General features: G+C 38.0%; 1 protein-coding gene across 1 annotated transcript in view; it reads right to left on the reverse strand.

Moving 5' to 3' along the window:
- The window catches only part of LOC101896271 (reversion-inducing cysteine-rich protein with Kazal motifs), a 108,583-nt gene that overhangs the window by 28,097 nt on the left and 60,865 nt on the right, over nucleotides 1-19,621 (reverse strand). The gene's annotated exons all lie outside the window — the stretch shown is intronic.

Raw genomic sequence — 19,621 nt, forward strand, 5'->3', positions numbered from 1 at the left:
TTCGTTCAATTGATGGCTGAGGTGAATGTTTAGATATTGTAAGAAAAAACAAATAATGAAATTAAAAGTGTCACAACTTTGGAAATAACGGTTTGTGCGATGCGGGAGAATTATTGAAGACAATTATGGGAAAGTGTAGTGTGATTTAAAAAATTGGAGAAATTTAATTTTGGGTGAGAAGATGAGCAATGAATTGTCGTTTATTACCTATATTTTTATTGTAGGTGCCCCAAACACATTTTCAATATGCCAGAAGTAACAAGTTAAAAAGCAGTAAGTTTGAATACCTTTCACCTTGGAATGAATTTGGAAATTTTCAAAAAAAAAATCTTTTAAAGTCTTAACAAGTAAAAAAACATTAAGTTCGGCCGGGCCAAACTTTTAATACCCTCCACCTTAGGGTAAAGGAAACATTAGAGCCCATAATGACCCACGTATACCAACTTTTAGACAAATTCATGGGAAAATGTGCCAAAAATCATCAAGATACCGAATATCGGGAAATACGGCTATATGGGGCTATACAACAACGTGGACCTATACATACAGTGTTTCGCCAAAAGAGCTAGAACCCATTAAGACCAACAAATACCAATTTCTAGACAAATCCGTGAAAAAATGGGGCAAAAATCATCAAGTACCGAATATCGGGAGGTACCGTTATATGGGGGCTATACCAAAGCGTAGACCTATACATGCGATGTCTCGCTACACGAACTGGGACCCGTTATGACCTACAAATACCAATTTTCAGACAAATCCGTGAAAAAATGTGCGTTATATGGGGACTATACCAAAACGTGGACCGATATATCTCATTTTCAATACCAACCATCCTAGGCAGAATACAAATTGCTCTACTAAATTTTGGCGCTCAACGTCAAATAATGTGGGCTGTATCGTGATTTCAACAGACAGACGGACATCGTTAAATCGAATTAGAATTTTATGCTGATTATGAATATATATACTTTATGGGGTCTACGACGAATATTTAAGGATGTTACAAACGGAATGACAATGTTAATATACCCTCCTTTCCAAGGTGGAGTGTATACAAATACCGACTATAGGGAGTTATCGTTACTTTGGGGTCCATATGAAGACGGGGACTCGTATAGGCAATTTTCTGTCATAGGCTGCAGTACCCATTTCGAAACGCAAATACGAAATCTGAAACAATTCCGGAGAATAGTGTAGCTAAAATCAATAAAATACTAAATATAGGGAGGTACCGTTATATGTGGGCTATACGAAGACCTGGACCTGCATAGAAAATTTTTTGTCATAGGATGTAGTACCTATTACGAACTTCAAATACGAAATTTCAAACAATTCCGGAGAATAATGTAGCTTAAATCAGCAAAATGCCGAATATAGGGTGGCACCGTTATATAGGGGCTATACGAAGACATGGACCCGTATACAAAATTTTCTGTCAGGGGCTGAAGTACCAATTACGAACTACAAATACCAAATTTGAAACAATTTCAGTTAATAGTGTAGCTGAAATCAGCAAAATACCGAATATAGGGAGGTACCGTTATATGGGAGCTATACGAATACCTGGACCTGTATACACAATTTTCTGTCATATGCTGAAGTATCCATTACGAACTTTAAATACGAAATTTGAAACAGATGCAGTAAATAATGTCGCTAAAATCATAAAAATACCAATACGAAAGTCTGGGCCTGCATAGACAATTTTCTGTCATAGGCTATAGTACCTATTGGGAACTTTAAATACGAAATGTGAAATAGATCCGGTAAAAATGTCGTTTGAACCATCATCGTAATTATCATCGAATTTGGGGAGGTACAGTTATATGGGGGCTGTAACTAAACGTGGACCTTTATAGCCTTTATTCAATCCCAAAAGTTCTGCAGACGAAACACACATTTGAGTAAAACTTTATCAACCTACTTCAATTCGCTCGGAAGCGAGACAGATGGTCATCGTTAAATCGGCATCGAATTTTATACTGATCAAGGATATATACCTTGTGGGGTCTAAAATGTATATTTCGATGTGTTACAAACGGAATGACAGACTTAATATACCCTCCATATTATGGTGGAGGGTATAATAAGACCATGTCGAAATCTTTGGAAGATCAAATAAAATCACCAATCTTTTTGCATATCTCTGTTCGCCTTCAATCTGTTGTCACGTTTTTAAGCGTGCCTTAGGTTGTACATTGCATTATCCGAAGCTTTGTATACCCCCAGCTCAGGCATAAACAAGCTGGCATAAAAAGATTTATTATTGACTTAAAACCTCCCAGACTACCTGCAGCGCATGCGCCTAGAATTTATGTGCAGTGATTTTTGCAGCAGTATTCGTACGCGTAGCTACGCACGCTTAAGTGCACACCGGCTCATTCACTACACTTTGCTCCACCTCGCCATAGTACACCGCATGATGTCGATGTCAGTTGCTGTTAAGGCAACTACATACATTGCCTATAATGAAATGTTTTTTTCCGTTGAATGCGTATTTAAAAGCCACCTAATGAGTGAAGGAATAAACGGGTTAGGCATCTATTGAGGGATGTACAGTGGGGCTAGAAAGTAAATGCCTTTCTCCACTTAATAACCTTTTACGTTTTTTTTTGAAAAACACTACTTCCCTTTACTGGTCCTTTCATAGTGTTTCGCATCCAAAATCTCGATTCTACATACAACTTAGTGTACACAGTCTCGGCAATCGAATTTTCTCATGGTTTGAAAGTAAGATTGAAAAATTAAGGTGGTACTAAACGGAACTAATTTTGGAACAGTTTGTTGGAAGGTGAACGGAAGCTGGAATTTTGTAATTTTTTATTGGGGTGCCTGTGCTGGTAGGTTTGGGATAAATGGGTGATTTTGGAAATGTGTACTACAAGTGCACGAAAAATACTAAATGACAATTGTGTATTCGGTGAACACATAATGTTCGAAAAGTACTAAGTAGTACTATTAGGTATTAGGTGAAAGGAAAGAGCTGATCCCCAAATTTGATATTGAGGTCTCTATTGGTATCTGAGGTTGAGATGTGAAGACTGTTTCGGAAATGGTACTTTAACTGTACGAAAAGTGCTAAATAATACTAAATTGGTATAGGATGAAGGAATAGAGCTGGAATCCTGAAATTTTATATTGTTATGAATGTTTGTGTCTTTGATTGAGGTATTGAATGGTTTTGGGTATTGGTATTGGGTGAAGGGATAGAGATGAAATTGTGCAATTTGATATTGATTGAAATTGGAAAAATTGGATGTGGGTCCATTGTGCAATGACCTTACTAATTTTCTCCTCGGTAAGTTTAATATATAAAAATAAAAAATTTGGAGGCCTTTTTGTGTAAGAGGTAAATTTCCTATTATTCTTCCCGAAAAAGGAAACACTTGAATAATATACAGGGTGAGATGAAAAAACTGCAACCAACTTCAGACTGCTGTCATTTCAAAGTCACTCGTCTGTTAAAATTTTTCCAGTGACAGCTCATTATATTGTTTACAAGCGTCTGATGGAATTCAGGCGTGATAGTGTGATTTCTGGCTGGAAAACCACAAGTGGCTATCATTAGAGCACTCCAGAATTTAAATGTGAATAAATCTTTTGTGACTCGTACCATCACTCGTTACCGTGATACTGGTAGCGTAGCCCGACGTCAAGGAAATGGACAGAAGAAAACAGCAACATCAGCAGAAATGGTTCGAAAAGTAAAGAAGCGACTTGATCGAAATCCGCGTCGCGGCCGAAAAATGGCTCGTGAGCTGAACATATCGCAATATTCCATTCGGCAAACATTGAAAAATGGTCTCGGGGTAAAGCCATTGAAAGTGCAAGAACTTGCACCGCAACGGAAAGGAAATAGACTCAAAAGATCTAAACAGTTGCTTCGCTTGGCCGAAAGTGGTGAACTGCCGAAATTGGTTTTCTCCGATGAGAAAACATTCGTGTTTACTTGCCAAAGAGGTCAGCAGAAAATGTGCACCTTCGGTTGGCCACCAGAACTCATGCGCCGGCCATAGTGATGGTGTGGGCAGCCATAACAACCGATGGTCGCTCTCCGCTCTCGACCGTGGCATCAGAATAAATGCCGAATATTATCGCGAAAATATTCTGGAGGGTGTATTAAAGCCTTGGGCACGCAAACATTTTGGCCGCAGACCTTGGACATTCCAACAGAACTCAGTACCATCGCACTCAGCACGCGCCACCCAAGAATGTTTACAAAATGAAGTTCCTCGCTTCATTTCCAGCGCACAATGGCCGCCAAAATCTCCGGATACCAATCCGTTGGACTATTGTGTCTGGAGTATTTTGGAAATCAAGGTTGGCACTAAAAAATACCAAAATGTCGATCACATCAAGCAAGCGCTTTGCCGGGAATGGGCTAAAATACCGCAGATCAACATTCGTGCAGCGTGTGACGGTTTCATTGGCTGTTTAAAGGCCATAATTGCCGAAGGTGATAAATTCGAACAAATCCAAACTTATTCCAAAATTTAATGCTCTTTCCGACATTTTTTGCTTTCGTTCAATAAAATTAAAAAATTAAAAATTTAAAATTAAAAAAGAGTTTGACTTTGTTGCATTTTTTTATCTAACACTGAATATTTAGTATTGTTTGAAGGAATAGAGATAAAATTCTCAAGTTTGATATTTAGATAACTCTTGGTATCTGATGTTGTGATTTGAAGGTGGGTTTGGAAATGCGTACTATAGTTGTTCGTAAGGTACTTTTGCGGTACTAAATTTTGTATTGGATTAAGGGATAGGATTGGAATCCTCAAGTTTGATATTGAGGCCTCGTTGGTAAAAGTACTAAGTGTGACTAAATTTTGGCATTGAATGAATTTATAGAGCTGGAATACCGAAATTTGATATTGAGGTCACTGTTGGTATTTGGTGTTGAGATCTAGTGGCGTTTTTGCAAATGTGTACTATAATTGTTCGAAGTGACCTAACGGTACCATTTTTGGATCACAGTTGGTGTCTAGGATGGAGAGATGCAGCCTGTTTTGGCTGAATTTGGTATTGGGTGAGGGGATAGGGCTGAAATTCTGAAATTTGATATTCACTCTCTTGGTTTCTAAGGTTTACATATGGAGACGGTGCTATAGTTTGGACAGAAAAAATGGATGTGGGTCCATTGTTCAATGGCTTTAATTTCCTTTGAATTTCCTATTATTCTTCCCGAAAAAGGAAAAACTTGAATAATATATATAATTAGTATTGATTAAAAAATTTTTGTCAAACTGTAAAAATTGTGCATATTTTAGTACTAAAAACACAAACTGTTGGAACAAATCTAAAATTTTAAATTTACCCTCAACCCACTGTGTCAGTTTTGAATAAAATTAAAAAATTATGAACCATCAAAGTTACGACAATTCCAACTCCTTTATTTTCAAGGCGATTAAACAAATGCAACAAGTTTTCATTTAATTTCAGGCCGTATCGAATATTGTTTGCTGAGGATATGCCAATACAACACCAAAGCTTGTTGTCCGCCACTCTTCTTGTTGCCTTGACTCAGGCACACCGGCCAAATCAACAAAATGAATATACATTTTATCAAGTTAATTGCTTTCGAAGTCATTGCCAATATCTTAAGGCCTACAACGTCATCCACGGCCAGCCATCCTCCTCATTGACATCAACGCCGTACGGTGCGATGATATTGACAATGGCAGCAATATAAGCTGCATAAACAGCCCACCACCATCCGGACAAAAGTATGAATGAATGACTGTCTACAACGTTTCCGAGGGAGTGCTAAAGGCAGGATTTCAATTTTCACAACTGGATTTGTTCAGCAAATCGAAAATTTATTTGTGTTTTGGAATTTCCTTTGTCCATGCTTTTGACTAAGTGGGTGTCAATCTGGTTGTTTTCGGCTGGAATTGCATTTGCATTCGTTAGCCTGAACAAATTGTTTGGCAACAAGTGTTCGAAACGGTTCAATGCTTTGGAATGATTTTTTTTGTGGGCTTACACAAAATCTTTTGTTAATTAAAAGACCATAAAAAAGAGCTTTTGTTGAGATTATTGTTATAAATCTGTTGGTCATAATTCTTTGGTATTGTGCCATTCACATTCCCACCCTGGGCCAAATGGTCAAAATGTCTTGCAATTCTCGTTTGCAGCTTTATTATTTCTAACCTATAAATGCCAAGTTACTTGATCACCGTTAGACCATAAACTTATTTACGATCGCACACACATATGCATGTGCGGTGCACAGGCCCAAGAATGTGTTGTCCAGAATTACAAACAGCACATGTGCGGATCGCGGCTGTTGCAATTCAATACCGATTTCATGGTAAGTAAGCTGTCGTTACAAAACCATTACCAAGAATCCGGTTATTTTAATGCCCTCACTCCGACCTACTGGTCTATGCAAAAAAACACATTTTGTTTAAAACGGCACACTTTCGTCAAAGACACCTCCAACATTTCTCCAATGTTTGGCGATGGCAAAAGAAGAGAGCAAGAAAAAAGATTTATTGCTGCCATTTCCAATCAAAGGCTACCGGTTGGCTGTATGCCTTGAATTTTAGATTAGCTATGCCCTGATTTTAGGCTTCGGCAGCCGTGGAGACTTCAAATGAATGATAGTGGCAAATATAATGCAAAGATACGATAAGAGCGTGGCGGCAAATCCTTAAAGCTGATTTCATTGGAAGTATGGATAAAGTGGGCTATCTGTGATGTTGTGTTTGGCACTCATTTTGAGTTATCTGCTCATTATGGGCAAGTTAGTAGAAAATCAAGTGATTGGCATAACAGTGCAATATATAGCCTCTCGTTGGTCCCGCATCTGTAAAAACAGTACGTTTTGTAAACAGAGCCCTCTCGATTTAATACAGAGTATTTGTGTTACCTTTCATGGAGTACCTTCGAAAGACACTTACAGAGAAGCAAAGGTCTTTACTGTTAATAGTAAAAAATAATACCGTGTGCTAGCACTCCCCAGCCGTATCTAGCCTCCATATAACCGTATCTTTAAATATTCGGTATTTTGATGAATTAGGCAACATTCTAGACTGCAATTGTTTTTTAATGGGTACTACAACCTTTGAAAAAAAAATTACTTATGCAGGCCCACGCCTTCGTATAGCCACCATATAACGATACCTCCCGATATTCGGTATTTTTATATTTTAGAGACATTGTTCACCGGAATCGTTTAACATTTCGTATTTGAATCGGTACTACAGCCTATGACAAATAATTACTTATGCTGGTCCTCGTCTCGTATAGCCCCCAAATGGCAAGTTCCTTCAAAATGTTGGAGGTTAATAAAACTTCGGCCTGACCGAACTTACCATTTTTTTTTTACTTTTTAAGATTAAAGTAGTAGTTCTGAACAGACCTCCGAATGAGATACTCGAGAACTTTAGAGCGTAGAAAAAAAACGATTTTACACTACTTTGCGGTTTCGCTCAAAAAAGAGCGAGAATATGATAGTATTTTTGTTTTTTGTTTTTGAACACAAAATCCACCTTTTGGTCTTCTCTTTTTTTCTCTTCTTGGCTTTTGAACAAAGACTGGAGAGTAAACTTCGTTCAAAACGCGGAGTCTTCGGGAACTTCAGCTCGTGAACAAGTTTCACTCCCGAATAAAGATATAGCAAGTCTGTGCTCTAGTTCTGCCCGATCTGATGGAAGCTTTTATCCCTCCACCATACGTAGTATGGGTATATATTAAGTTTGTCATTCCGTTTGTAACTCATCTAAATAATAATTTTAGACCTATTATTAATCATTAAAAAATGTGCATAAAATCATCAAAATACCGAGTGTCGGAGAGAATTGTTATATGGGGCCCATACGATATCGTGGACCAATATAGCTTCCTCTCTTAACTCGTCTTGACTTTAGCGTGATTACAACATACGGACTGATGAACAGGGCTAAATCGACATAGAATTTTACGCTGATCAAGAATATACATTTATACTTTGTGGGGTCTACAATTTATATTTCGAGGTGCTACAAACGGAATGACAAACTTAATATACCTATATTCTTTGAAAGAATATTCCGGGATTGTTTGTTTAGTCTCTTGGGCGCCATTGTAAATGCTAATAATCAAATAATTATTCAGACTTGCAAAGTTGTGAAGAAGAAGTTCAAACCCTTTCATTTTCAAATAAACCAAAGAAGTTGCTAGTATCCTAGTATCCAGTTGGGCGCCAGTGTAGCTTATTCTTAAATTAATCATTATAGTCATTAATTAATGTAAATCACGTCACCAGATTGAGGGAGCTATATGTTATCGGATGAATAGCATTTCAAATAAGCAGATGAGGATCGTACACTACAACTGATTCCTAGTGCACACACATTTTAATTGTTGTTGGCTACAATTGATTGATGAAATACTATGGCGGGGATATATGCCCATATCTGATTTTTTAGAAATAATAAATGAGATTCCTGTTCTTTTCAAGGTCTAAGGATTGGTATGACGGGCCTAAATTATCACATATAAGACGTCGAAAACGAGCGCAATTTATAATATTTTATCTGGTATAAATGGAAATTCCGTACAAAGCAATGATTACGTTGGGCGCCATTTATGTGTTTCTGTCTTGCTATTAATGATAACAATAACATATCGTCAATGTATAACGAAAGTAACTTCAGGGAACAGTTTATGTTTAAAACAAAAACAAAATAGAGATTTCTAAAATCATTTTCATTGTCATATCGTCGTTGTGAATTCGCAGCTAATACAACCATAAATTGTGCTCTTTTTTAATTTTTGTGTGTTTGCATTTACACAGTCTGACTGACATATTTTGGCAGTTAATCAGTGACTAGGATTGAAAAATTACCAAGGCATACAAAAGCTCACACGACGAGGCTTCATTTCTCATCAGGTATTTCGTTGGTGGCAGGCAGCAACAACCAACCAACCAACAAAAAAAATCAATTTCCTTGGTTAATTGAAAAAGAGCGAAGACTGAAATTCTGCAATGAAATATGCAAAAAATATTGTCTGCAAAGACAAATTGTTGGCAATTTACTTGCGACATGAATAATTTATGAGAACTTTGATGATTAAATGCAATCACATGTCAACGAGAAGGTTGGTTAAATTTTACAATTTTCTTGATGCGTGTGTGGAAAATATATTATAATATATTGTTGATGGTAATGAGGATGAGATGGCGAAGGGACAACAAGGGCCTCACTTTGAAGACAAGTGTCGTCAATGTGTGTGTCCTTAGAAATGCAATAAAATTATAAAAAAAAATATTTAGAATATTAAAGATATATGAGGTTTTATTCTGTAGAACGGAAAACCACAATGGTAATGTACAACATAGTGTTGCCAATGTAATGTTTAAGATTTATAAAAAAACCTCTTATGTCGGATGAGGTTGTATATTAAGAGAAAAAGCTTCGAAGTTGATCAAATAATTTACAACCAACTAATAAAGAAAATAGGCAAATTGTAAAATAACTCCAAAGTCATCAACGGAAAGATTTTTTTAAGAATATTAATGAAAAACCCTTTAAATTGCACAGAAGGAAAAATGTCAGACGTTTAAAGAATGTAATTTATGTTGAGTTCGTAAGTAGTTCTATTTGTATATGCTCCACCATAGTATAGAGGGTGTGATGAAAAAACGGCAACCAACTTCAGACTACTGTCATTTCTAAGCCATTCGTCCGACATTATTTCAGTGACAGCTCATTATATTGTTTACAAGCGTACAAAAGCATTTTGGCGATAATTTTCCAGAAAAGAAGTTACTTGTGATGGAATTCAAGCGTGATAATGTGGTTTCTTTATATTTGTAGCAAAACCACGAGTGGCTATTGTTAGAGTACTCCAGCATTTAAATGTGAATAAATCTTTTGTGTTTCGTACCATCGCTCGTTACCGTGATACTGGAAGCGTAGGCCGACGTCAAGGAAGTGGACGGAAGAAAACGGCAACATCAGCAGAAATGGTTCGAAAAGTAAAGAAGCGACTTGATCGATACCCGCGTCGCAGTACCCAAAAATAGCTCGTGAGCTGAACATATCGCAATTTTCTATTCGTCAAATATTGAAAAATGAGCTCGGGGTAAAGCCATTGAAATTCCAAAAAGTGCAAGAACTTACACCGCAACAGAAAGAAAATAGACTCAAAAGAGCTTGGCCGAAAGTGTTGAACTGCCGAATTTGGTTTTCTCCGATGGTTTGTCCGGCAGTTTGAAAACAAACAAAATGATCGTGTTCACTTGCCAAAGAGGTCAGCTGAAAATATGCACCTTCGGTTGGCCAGGGGCCACCAAAACTCAAGCGCCGGCCATGGTGATGGTGTGGACCGCCATAACAGCCGATGGTCGCTCTCTGTTGTATTAATCGAGGCATCATCGAGGCATAATCTTGGCATCAGAATAAATGCCGAATATTATGGCAAAAATATTCTGGAGGGTGTATTAAAACCTTGGGCACGCAAACATTTTGGCGGCAGACCTTGGGCATTGCAACAGAACTCAGCACCATCGCACTCAGCACGAGCCATCCAAGAATGCTTACAAAATGAGGTTCTTCGCTTCATTTCCAGCGCACAATGGCCACCAAAATCTCCGGATACCAATCCGTTGGACTATTGTGTCTGGATTATTTTAGGAAGCAATGTTGGCACTAAAAATACCGAAGTGTCGATCACCTCAAGCAAGCGCTTCGCCGGGAATGTGCCAAAATACCGCAGAGCAACATTCGGGCAGCGTGTGACGGTTTCATTGGCCGTTTGAAGGCTATAATTCGTACAAAAGGTGACCAATTCGAACAAATCTAAACTTATTCTAAAATTTGATGCTATTTCCGACATTTTTGCTTTCATTCAATAAAATTTTAGGAAACAAAGGTCCGAATTTCAATGTAGTCCTGATATTCGATATTTGGTTGGTATTAACCTCATTTTGGTATTTCGCATTGGGTGAAGGAAGGAAGCTGGGATCCTCAAATTTGACATTGATAACTCTGTGGGTGTCAAGTGGTGGTTTGCAAATACTAAAATTGGTAATGGATGAAGGGATAGCGCTGGAATCCTTGTATTTGATAATTAAGTCTCTGTTGTATTGGGTGAAGGAATAAGGCTGAATTCTCTAATGTGACATTGAGGCTTCTGTTGGTATCTGGTAATGGGTTTGCAAAAACGTACTTAATTTGTACGAACAGTACTAAATGGTACTAAATTTGGTACTGGGTAAAGCAATAGGGATAGAACCCCGAAATTTGATATTGTGGTCTCTCTTGTTACTTGGTGGTAGCTTTGTAAATGCCTACAATACTTGTACGAAAAACACTGTGTGGTACTGAATTTGGTATTGGGGGAAAGGATAGATATGAAATCGCCAAGTTTCATATTTAGGTTTCTGTTGGTGTTAGCAGTTAATATATGGCCAAATTCTATTGTTCCTTTTAGTGAATAATTGAATTAAACCAGATACAATAAAAGTTATGTCCTGTTGTTGTGGCCTTAATATATTTAATCCTCACTCTGTAAATCCAGATATAACAAGTAAAAAAGCAGCTAATTTCCGGCCCTGTCGAAATTTTAATACCCTCCACAATTTTGATGGAGCTTGAATAGTTCCAAAAAATCCGTCGAAATTCACCACTAAATGAAAACCGTTATAAAGAAATACACGAAGACGTGTCATAGGCTGTAGTATCGATTCCGAACTTCAAATACGAAATTTGAAACAATTCCGTTGAATAATGTCGCTGATATAATTAAATTTAAAACAATTCCGGTGGATAATGTTGCTAATATCATCAAAATACCGAATAAAGGGAGGTACCGTTATATGTAGGCTATACGAAGACGTGGACCTGCATAGACAATTTTCTGGCATATGTTGTAGTACTTATTACGAGCTTCAAACGTTATATACGAAATTTGAAACAATTCCGGTCAAAAATGACGCTGAAATCATCAAAATATCAAATATCGGGGATACCGTTACATGGGGGCTATAGGGACCTATATAAACAATTCTCTTCCCGGGGACAAACTTTTAAAAAGGAACTCCTTGTGAGGATTTTCTAGACAATTCCATTGAAACATTTAGAAAAATGTAAATTAAAAACCGAATATCGGGAGATACCGTTATATGGGGTATATACGATATCGTAGACCTATATAGACAATTCTCTTACAGGCGGTAAAGTACCCACAAAGAACTCCTTGTGTAGAATTTTAGACAATTCCATTGAAAAATGTCAGAAAAATACCGAATATCGGGGGGTACCATTGTATTGGGGCCATACGATATCGCGGACCTTTATAACCCATCTTCGAACTTGACCTGTCTGCACACAAAAGACTGAACTGTGCAAAATTTTAGCTTCCTATCTTAATTCGTATTGATTCTAGCGTGATTACAACCGACGGACAGACGGATGGGCGAACAGGGGTAAATCGTCTTAGAATTTTACGCTGATCAAGAATATGTATATATATTTTGTTAGGTCTAAAATTATGATTTCGATGAGTTAAAAACGGAATGGCACACCTAATATACCCTCCATACTATATATGGTAGGAGGCATAAAAATTGTGTCTAAAGATATTCTTTTGTGAGTTGGGTAGGTTTATTTCATGCTGGATAGAAATTCCGATCCGCTGATTGGGCAAAAACTAAAATGGTTTGTCTAGGTAGCCAACGTTTTTCTGCTGCAATTGAAAAAGTCAGCGAAAAAAGAGCATCCACCGATGGGATTCCATTGAAATTCCGTTCGGACCTAATTTTTTGGACGACTTGGCGTTTCCTCGGAGGGAAGAGATAATCTTCGGTCCGCCCCATAACATTTGGTGTACTAGGTTTTGCTACTCCATTCAATGAATTTGTTTAGTTGAAATACACATCTCTTATGGGGATTTTCATGTTGAAAATAAATCGTATTGAGCTGTGAGAACGTAAAACGCCACACCTTTTGGATTACATCACTATTCGACTTCTATGCTATTAGTATTAAGGCAAACGAAAGGTCTTTGTAAGCTTTAATTCAGATACTTTGTATTTTTGCCAGAACATTTAATTATTATAATCGGCTCTTTAAAATTACGCACATTTCTCATTTCTTTTAATTAAAATAAAATGTTCTAAAGTCTCCGGTGCTACTTACTCAGCACAAATCTACATACACATGCAACGCATATAATATTATCATAATGTGTATGATTTCATTCTGACCCCAATAGCAATTGCTACATCGGGATGCAGAGCTACTAGCCTATACGTGGATAGAAGGCAATAAAAATGCTGATGAAAAACATGGCTTGGCTCACAACTCATTCAGAGGACCCCATCATCATCGTCATCCAACCACCACTATTCTGTGACAGTTGACACTTAATGGAGCGTCACGTTTCTGTTTGTGTTGGTCCAGTCTCAATTTGAATGGTGTTCCCGAGTTTTATGCCTCATATGAATCTCAAGCGACATCATCAACACCACTAAAAGGGGTTTCACTTTGTTTTGTTTTTTCATTCTTTCTCTTATTTTGCAACTGAGTGTCTGAATGAAGCAATAATTTAAACTAATTAGAAGAAATTGCCTTGGAAATTGATTTAAAGCTTCTGGAGAAGTGTTTTGTAGCTCGACAACGCATAAGCTTAGACTTGACTTTGGAATTTATTGAAGAGAAGTTTTAATGTTTTAATTATGTCATTTCTTGACTTTAATGCTGATATATTCACATTGAAACATAGGCTTTTGTAATTTTTGTTTAACTAAAATGTGGAAGAAGGAATGTAAAGAATAATAAGGTAATTATGATCCATCTGATACATATGTTTTTGAAGATGTTTCCAGGTGAATTACTATAAATTGCCCTAAATTCAGAATGGAACAAAATCTTCACAATGGGATGTCTTCCCGCACAACTTCAGCTCTAACTCTAATGAAACTTCTGCCCTAACCCTAATGGAAGTTCTCCATGATATGAGTAAAGTATAACATATATTCAAACAAACTATTCGTCTTACATTTTTCGAGTCTGACCCGAAAGGCGGTAAATATACTTTTCCGTTCTTCAATTTTTCTAATTCAATACGTTGGAGACCCAAGTTTGTTAGAGATTAAGAAATCGTCACCTCACGTCGAAAACAGGAAGATCCGAAATATTTAGTTACCATGGGTAAAAACTATCACTTCGTTGGGCTCAATACTTTGTTGGGAGATTGCTGATTCCAAGTCTAATACCTGTGTGTTGTTTTATGCGGTTTTTCTCACAGTGGTCTTAGTACCGGGTGAATACAATACGTCTATCAACGCCGACACAAAAAGTAAGTACCAATCCGCTCGCGTGTTAGTTAGACGCGGTTGCCTCTTTGGTTTGAAGTGGAACCTATCTAAAACCCCTTCCTTTTTATGGGTAAGACACTCGGTTGATGATGCAGCTCCAAATTTGCGCAACACACTCTCCCTGCGATTTGGGTTTAAACCACAGCCACCGCGATGCTCCCACAAAGGCGCCAACACCAACTGCCAGGATAGATCCGAGGATCTAGGGCACCTGGCACCCGCGGTACCAGAATATAGCCTTCGATACTACCAGTTGAACTCCAAATAGTTCGAGACTGGTCACTCATCAACAAAAAATCAGCAGGGAACACGCACTCAAGGCACGACAAATAATATGATGTCCTCACGGATTGCAGAATGGGTCCACTGGGACTGCAGAAGCGGACTACACAAAACAAACAATAAACAGGACTACCCTCATTGATAGCCTACCAACATACACAGGGAAACACCGGCCCACGACCCACAGTCCACTATGTATGGGGACCCCCTCCACCAAGTCTTGTGCTTCTACTAAATACTTTACGCGCAAAATTACTTAAACATCTAAAGGTCCGATCCGGAGTCATGCCCCGTTAGTAAGAAACCAGTACTTTAACCGAAGCGAAAGTCTGGCCGGTACAGTACGAACGTTGCGTGACGACGTCGCCCTTGCTTTGCCACTGTTCGTCCACCTTGTCCGACGGAGTGCCTTGTACCGCCTAATATCCCAATCTTCCAGATCAGAAGGGCTAAGCCAGCCCTCATCCTCAGACAGCAAATCGTGCTTCATCTTATACAGAATAGCCCTACTTCTCACTTTCAGGTTAAGCGGCACGGCGCCATGCAGCACCTGCAGTGCATCAGTGGACACACACAGCAAACAAACTAGCATGACGACCCTCTGACAGGACAGGAGCTTTTTCGGACCCAACACAGACGAACCGGTTTTGTACCACACAGGAGCCCCATAAGTTGCGTAAGCAACAAAAAGTCCACCATATATGACAGGCACAGAACGCTCAGTCCCCAATCAGTCCGCAAAACACGCCTGACCATTCCCACCATTCTAGTTAGCTTCTCCTTAATATGTGTGTGTTCCAAGTGATTAAGTCTATCCTTTATATGAATGCCTAGGTACATAATCGTACTTGCGTACATTATGCCACGTTCACCAGCTCGTATAAACGGAGGTCGACTATGAGCAAGTCTGCCTTTTAGCATCATCATGTCTTGTCATTCGCAACCTCAACGGCAACTCGATCACTCCACGCTTGAAGTATACGCATAGCCTGCTCAGCTCGAGGCAGGTCACACCTTCAACCATAATGAGAGGATCATCTGCGTAGGAACAAACCTTGAAGGATGCCGAGATTTCACGTAACAGATGATCCACCATGAGATTCCAAATAAATGGGCACAGATGAACCCCTGAGGGCAACCACGTTGGATATTCTACCAGACCGAATCACTGGATCCCATGACACAAGTCTTTCTTTCATGAAAGAAACTAGATCAAAGACTTATTTCCTGGCTATTCCATGAAAGGAAGTCAAATGCACCTTTGAAGTCGACAAAAATGCCAACGACATAATTGGCATTTGACCCACTCAGGGTATTCTGCACATGCATCCACGCGTTCACAGTACATAGTACATCTACCCTCGGTAAAATCGAATTGATGCGCGATGTACCTTCGGAGTAGCACTCCCTAAGCATATCATAATCCCCTCCTGTACTTTTCCAAGGACTGGAAGAAGACAAATGCCCCGATACGGGCAAGGATCACTCCTTACTCTATCTGGCGACTTAAGTAGCACCATCACTCTAGCACTTATCCTTGCTTGGAATTCATGGAATCTAAAAAATTGCTTGAAAATTGAAATTTTGATCCATTATAAGAATAGCTTGTTCGCCTCATAAGAACTCATTAATGGAAGCCTTTAGAAAATTCTACAAGTCCATAAAAACTGTTTAATAAAGTCCCTTAGCATTACAAACTACGGCTTTCTAAAGCAGATAGGGGAAAATGTTCACAATGAGAAGGAACTATTACTCATTACATATCCATGTTGGGCGCCACTTCTTAAAAAAATTATTGTAATACTTAATAAAGAACTAACTGAAAGTACGTATACGAAAGAAGTTTAGCTGCAATAAAACTTTTGCAAATTTAATTTATATATTATAATTCCCATTACCGCCTTATGCTCCTTTCCCTACAGAAAAGCAAGTGCTTCCATTATTTTCCAAATTTTCCCATAAATGGTCCAAAATGTTTGCTAATGGACCACATAATTACACTTTGAATGTGCATTTCTGAAGCAAATCTATTTCACTTGTTATCGACTCAATTTAAATACAAAATCTCGTCGATACTTTTTTATTTGAAAACAACACTCACACAATTTGTTTCAACAACAACAAAAAGTCAGCTACCCAGTCAGACAGCCAGCCAGCAAGTCATCCAACCGAACAGCCCAACAACCATCCAACTGGGAAAGGTAATTAGTTTTGACATGTTTTTGCTGCCATTCGAATGTTAAGAGCGTCACAGAGCGAAGCACTGCAGAGTTGATATTCTGTTTAAATGTTGCCATATTTCATGAATACGAAAGTCATTTAAATTTAAATTAAAAGACATTAACAACAAAACCTGAATCACGAAAGCAAGCAAAAAAGGATATGTTGTTGGTGTTTTATTTTTGTTGAAAGAGAAATAAACAACAACATTTTTGAAAAACTAGTTCAATTTAATGGAAATATTTTCCATTAGGTCTAGGTGTGAGCAGGAACGTGGTTTGGGGGCATAGGGAATTATTGGAGATAAGAGGATTATTGGAGATAAGTCCTTGTTCTAGTTAGGACTACGAATTTTAACTTAAGAGAAGACCACCACCATCAAGACCAAGATTATAAGGTCCTATTTTTTGCTGGACCTCTCGATATTCGTATATAGAAGATCACGAGTACCCTTTTCCATGACGGAAAACTTCATGTTTTTCTGTGAAGAAAGAACTTGTGACATTTAATCAAAAAAGACTTCATGGTCTTCAGAGAAAGAATATCATAATATTTTTTCTTATAGAAGAAGACCCTATGGTATTTCTCAATAGGACTTCTCTCATTTAAGGAACAGAAGAAACCTAAGGATTTTTTTTATAGAAGACCGAGTCAACGCCTTTCAAAGATTAACCTAAGGTCTACTTTCTTAAAAGAACACACTAAGGTCTTCTTTTTTTAAAGAAAGTCATGGTGTTCTATTCCAAAAACTACTATGAGTTCTTTATTCTGGCATTATCCTCGGGTCTCTTTATACCCTACACCATATAGTGGTAAGGGTATTATGTATTTGTGCATTTGTTTGCAACATGAAAAAGGAAGCGAGATAGACTCATTGTTACTTCTGAGGATCTTCATAGAATCACTTTCTGAGTTGTTTGTCCGCCCATGTATTTTTGTGAACAAAATGCAGTTCGCATTTATTATCCGCTTGAGATAATCGGTTCAGACATAGCTATAGCTCTCATATATGTTTCATCCGATTCGGTGTTAAAGTCCCTCACATGTGTAATATGCACTTCACGACAATAATCTTTGGTATCAGATATCAGGTACAGCTCAGAAATGAGTTCTCAAAATTTTGTCAAAATCGGTTCAGATTTGGATGTAGCTCCCATATATATACTCATCCGATTTCAGGCTTTTCGTGCACCAAATGGCTAATAGCAGCCCAAAGGGACTGAATTTTGACACTTTCAAAGGAATTGAGCGAAAAAGCAACTGCTTCAAGTGTTGGTGAAAATCGGTTCATATATAGCTATAGCTCCCATATATGTGTTTCATCCGATTTTGTATTTAATGATATTTGATACCGGACATCAGATACTCCTTGAAAACACCTCTACCAAATTGTATCGAAATCGTTTCAGATTTTTATATATAGCTTCGATATACATCTTCATCCGATTTTACGGTTATTGCACACCATATATGTATAGTTTTGAATAGCTTATATTTTATATTCAACCGCGTTTTATCATTCGGTGAAACTCGGTCTGGTATATCTATTGCTCCAATATTTTTTTTAATATAATCCTTATCGAAGTCATATTGTGCATTATACCTCTAAATTCATAATATAAACTTTTTTGTTACGTGAGCTCTACAAAATACCCATAGTTGTGTAGGGTATGATATAGTCGACCCCGCCCGACTTTTGATCTTCCCTTACTGGGTTTCATTCAAGATCCTTGGTTTTGCTTTAATAGAAAGTCCTGAGGATTTCATAGGAGATTATGGGGCATTTTTATGAAGAAGAGTCTTAGATTAAGTTTTGTAGTTGAAGTTTAATTGAATATGGCTCTGTGGTCTTATTTTTTGGAAGACCTTGAGGTGGTTTTTGGTGGTATTCCAGTGGGACTTCGCTCATGGTAGACCGTGTGGGCTTCTGTCATAGAAAAGTGTGACATCCCCTTTTATGGAAGTTTTTAAAACCATTAGAGTCCATTTGTATCACATTCTTTCATAGAATGTTTTAAGGTCCCTTTCAATGAAGAAGGGCTTTACATTAAATTTCACAGTAGAAGGCACTGGTGTTCTTGAATTGAATTTGGTCCTGTGGTCTAATTTTCTGGAAGACCTTGAGGTGGTCTTTGGTGGAATTCCAGTGGGGCTTCTATGGTAGACCTTGTAGGCTTTTGTCATAGAAAAGCGCGAGATCTTCTTTTATGGAAGTTTCCAAGGACATGGCCTTGAGTTCTAATATCAAAGAAGACCTTGGGTTGGTCTTTCGTGAAAAACCAGTTGGACTTCCTATATGTGGTAGTCCCTGTGAACTTCTGTCATAGAAAAGTATCAGTTTTTCTTTTATGGAAGTTTTTGAAGTCTTCTGCCATGGAAGAACATAGGTTTTCTTAATAATAAAAGACTTTGCTTTATAGAAGGGCATGGGGTATTTCTCAGAGAATACCAATGTCATGTCCTTTTTCACATATCTTTTTTCCCTTAATTGAAACCTTGAAAGAACCTCTAAAAACCCAAAATGTATTTCTGCCTACGCCATTGCCTGATAGACTGAAGGATTGCCATTATTGGGAGAGGGGGGAAGTTTCTTTTGCCTCTTGTCATGCAAAAGGCCTCATGTTGCAAAAATCAAACAATCGTCATACGAACAAACACACGAACAGCTTAAATGATCTTAAAATTTTCAGAGCTGTTGGCAATCAAAGCTGTGGCATGTTCATAAAATATTGCCATCGTCACCACCACCACCGTCGATTGTGGCTAGAGGTTTAAGGCTTTACTCTACCCTGGTGATATTTTCAA

The sequence above is a fragment of the Musca domestica genome, unplaced genomic scaffold (assembly GCF_030504385.1).
Source record: "Musca domestica strain aabys unplaced genomic scaffold, Musca_domestica.polishedcontigs.V.1.1 6, whole genome shotgun sequence".
Classification (NCBI taxonomy): domain Eukaryota; kingdom Metazoa; phylum Arthropoda; class Insecta; order Diptera; family Muscidae; genus Musca; species Musca domestica.